Below are 4,579 nucleotides of genomic sequence, written 5' to 3'. Positions count from 1 at the left end.
GACTAAAAATGGTCCAAACACACAAGCACAGTCGTGAAGGCGGCAGACAGCACCTCTCCCCCCTCAGGAGGTTGAAAAAGTTTAGCATGGGCCCTCAAATCCACAAAAAGTTATACAGTTATACAGCATTGAGAGCATCTTGACTGGCTGCATCACTGCCTGGTATGGCTATAGCACCGCCATCATCTGCTCACTCACACATAATATGCACATACATATATACTGACTCCACACACACCCACACACATACAAGCTGCTGCTACTCTGTTTATCTTATATCCTGTTGCCTAGTCTCCTTATCCCTATACATGTCTACTTCCATCACTCCAGTATCCCTGCACATTGTAAATATGGTATTTGCATAATTCAGAAGGTTGCCTACATTGGCAGACAGCAAGTGTTGAATACATATCAACTGTTCTTACATTGATGATACTGCCCAGTCGACAGTGAGTGAGTTACCTTCTATAGATGATTTCTGCAACTATTGGTTCACTAGCTACATTGTAAATACAACTTTCGCGAGAGCAGATATTACATCGTAGCGCCCTAGATTTGTAAACAAATTCATCAGAATAAGCAATCCCTTCCCTCAGCCTTGAATCAGTATATATAGCGTAGTTCGACATACCTTACTCAATTATATCCATTGTGAGTTTTCAAGTATCATTGACATGCTGCAAGCAGGTTTAAGATTTATGCTTTTGTGTAACAATGTATTATTACACTGTGCCTGCCTATCCTGCCTAGCTAATTCCCATGTAAACATAGGTTTTTAAAATAGAAGACTAGCGAGAAAGCTACAGTATCGCTTGAAGAAAATAACTTCTAAAGCTGCAACTATCCAGCAATAGGCTACATGGTAAGATTGACGGATAGTAGACCGAGGTAAAGTCAGTTTCAGATTGGATATTCGACGGATATTCGCCTGTAGTTTTCCTTACGTCCACTAACAGCCGTTAGGGACCGTCAACATAGTGACAAATCAAAATGTTCTAATTTCAATAGCTCTTTAACAATTACTCCTAACACTTTCAAAACTGGTTGTAGCTAACCCGATGGCATAGACACATTTTGCACACCCATTAGTTTGTCAATTTTCATCTCACATGATTTTACATGAATTTTTCAAAATGTAACATTTCAAAATCTCCTTGGTCATGTGACCTAGTGACTTCAAACAAGGTTCAGAATGTCCACTCAGTGGCCATACACATTGCACACCCTTTAGTTTGTCTATTTTCATCCCACATGATTTTACATGCATTTTTCTAAATGTAAAATTTCAATAGCTCCTTGTTCATCTATGAGAATAGAGAATCAATTGTAAGCACCAAAGTGTGTTTGTCAAAATAATATCTGAAAATGTCAGTTGTTGAACATAATAGTTTGCCAGTTGAGAACAAGGTTTTTAGTTTTTCAACTCTTTGCTTATCCAAGATGCATTGGAAATGGGGTCATGTTGCACTTCATAAAGCTTCCACTAGATGTCAACAGTCTTTAGAACCTTGTTTAGTGCTTCAACTGTGGAGTGGGGGCGAATGAGAGGCGATTGAGTAAGGTCTGCCATGAGCTGACCATGCGCTGACCATGCACATTCATGTGAGATATAGCTTGAGTTCCATTGCATTTCTGTAGACAAAGGAATTCTCTGGTTGGAACATTATTGAAGATTTATGTTAAAAAGATCATAAAGATTGATTCTATGCTTTGTTTGACATGTTTCTACGGACTGTAATATGACTTTTCGTCTGAACTTTTGCCTGGACCTACCCGCGCGTCGTGAGTTTAGATTGTGTCCTCAACGCGCGAACAACAAGGAGGAATTTGGACATAAATGATGGACATTATCGAACAAAACAAACATTTATTGTGGAACTGGGATTCCTGGGAGTGCATTCTGATGAAGATCATCAAGTTAAGTGAATATTTATAATGCTATTTCTGACTTCTGTTGACTCCAACATGGCGGATATCTCTTTGGGTTGATTTGTCGTCTGAGCGCCGTACTCAGATTATTGCATGGTTTGCTTTTTACGTAAAGTTTTTTTTAAATCTGACACAGCGGTTGCATTAAGAAGTGGATCTAAAATTCCATGTATAACACTTGTATTTTCATTAACATTTATGATGACTATTTCTGTAAATTGATGTGGCTCTGTGCAAAATCACCGGATGTTTTGGAACTAGTGAACATAACGCGCCAATGTAAACTCAGATGTTTGGATATAAATATGAACTTTACCGAACAAAACATAGATGTATTGTGTAACATGAAGTCCTATGAGTGTCATCTGATGAAGATCATCAAAGGTTAGTGATTAATTTTATCTATATTTCTGCTTTTTGTGACTCCTCTCTTTGGCTGGAAAAATGGCTGTGTTTTTCTGTGACTTGGCTCTGACCTAACATAATCGTTTGGTTTGCTTTCGTCGTAAGGCCTTTGAAATCGGACACTGTGGCTGAATTTACAACAAATGTGTCTTTAAAATGGTGAAATACATGTATGTTTGAGGAATTTAAATTATGGGATTTCTGTTGTTTCACTGGCTGTTGCCGAGGTGAGACGCTACCGTCCCACATACTATATAGAGGTTAAAGTTAGTGAGGGAGATATGAATCTCCAGCTTCAGTGATTTTTGTAATTCGTTCCAGTCATTGGCAGCAGAGAACTGGAAGGAAAGGCGGCCAAAGGAGGAATTGGCTTTGGGTGTGACCAGTGAAATATACCTGCTGGAGCGCGTGCTACAGGTGAGTGCTGCTATGGTGACCAGTGAGCTGAGATAAGGCGGGGCTTTACCTAGCAGGGACTTATAGATGACCTGGAGCGAGGGCCAGCCAACGAGAGCATACAGGTCGCAGTGGTGGGTAGTATATGGGGCTTTGGTGATGAAACGGATGGCCCTCTGATAGACTGCATCCAATTTGCTGAGTAGAGTGTTGGAGGCAATTTTGTAAATGACATCGCCAAAGTCAAGGATCGGTAGGATAGTCAGTTTTACGAGGGTATGTTTGGCAGCATGAGTGAAGGATGCTTTGTTGCGAAATAGGAAGCCGATTCTCGATTTAATTTTGGATTGGAGATGCTTAATATGAGTCTGGAAGGAGAGTTTACATTCTAACCAGACACCTAGGTATTTGTAGTTGTTCACATATTCTAAGTCAGAACCATCCAAAGTAGTGATGCTAGGTGGGTGGGCCTATGCGGGCAGCGATCGGTTGAAGAGCATGCATTTAGTTTTACTTGCATTTAAGAGCAGTTGGAGGCCACGGAAGAAGAGTTGTATGGCATGGAAGCTCGTCTGGGGGTTAGTTAACACAGTGTCCAAAGAAGGGCCAGAAGTATACAGAATGGTGTCGTCTGCGTAGAGGTGGATCAGAGAATCACCAGCCGCAAGAGCGACATCATTGATGTATACAGAGAAAAGAGTCGGCCCAAGAATTGAACCCTGTGGCACCCCCATAGAGACTGGCAGAGGTCCGGAAAACAGGCCCTCCCATTTGACACACTGAATTCTATCTGAGAAGTAGTTGGTGAACCAGGCGAGGCAGTCATTTGAGAAACCAAGGCTGTTGAGTCTGTCGATAAGAATGCGGTGATTGACAGAGTCGAAAGCCTTGGCCAGGTCGATGGATACGGCTGCACAGTATTATCTTTTGTCAGTGGCGATTATTATATCGTTTAGGACCTTGAGCGTGGCTGAGGTGCACCCATGACCAGCTCGGAAACCAGATTGCATAGCGTAGAAGGTACGGTGGGATTCAAAATGGTCGGTGATCTGTTTGCTAACTTGGCTTTCGAAGACCTTAGAAAAGCAGGGTAGGATAGATATAGGTCTGTAACAGTTTGGGTCTAGAGTGTCTCCCCCTTTGAAGAGGGGGATGACCGCGGCAGCTTTCCAATCTTTGGGAATCTCAGACGATACGAAAGAGAGGTTGAACATGCTAGTAATAGGGGTTGCAACAATTGCGGCGGATAATTTTAGAAAGAGAGGGTCCAGATTGTCTAGCCCAGCTGATTTGTAGGGGTCCAGGGTTTGCAGTTCTTTCAGAACATCAGCTATCTGGATTTGGGTGAAGGAGAAATGGGGGAGGCTTGGGAAAGTTGCTGTGGGGAGTGCAGAGCTGTTGCCCGGGGTAGGGGTAGCCAGGTGGAAAGCAAGCCAACCGTAGAAAAAGGCTTATTGAAATTCTCTATAATCATAGATTTATCGGTGGTGACAGTGTTTTCTAGCCTCAGTGCAGTTGGCAGCTGGGATGGAGGTGCTCTTATTCTCCATGGACTTTACAGTGTCCAAAAACTTTTTGGAGTTTGTGCTACAGGATGCAAATTTCTTTTTGAAATAGCTAGCCTTTGCTTTCCTAACTGCCTGTGTATATTGGTTCCTAACTTCCCAGAAAAGTTGCATATCACGGGGGCTATTCGATGCTAATGCAGTACGCCACAGGATGTTTTGTGCTGGTCAAGGGCAGTCAGGTCTGGAGTGAACCAAGGGCTATATCTGTTCCTGGTTCTACATTTTTTGAATGGGGCATGCTTATTTAAGATGGTGAGGAAAGCACTTTTAAAGAATAACCA

Source organism: Salvelinus fontinalis, chromosome 28, assembly GCF_029448725.1.
Source record: "Salvelinus fontinalis isolate EN_2023a chromosome 28, ASM2944872v1, whole genome shotgun sequence".
In the NCBI taxonomy this organism is placed as follows: domain Eukaryota; kingdom Metazoa; phylum Chordata; class Actinopteri; order Salmoniformes; family Salmonidae; genus Salvelinus; species Salvelinus fontinalis.
Note: the sequence above shows the minus strand (reverse complement) of the source record.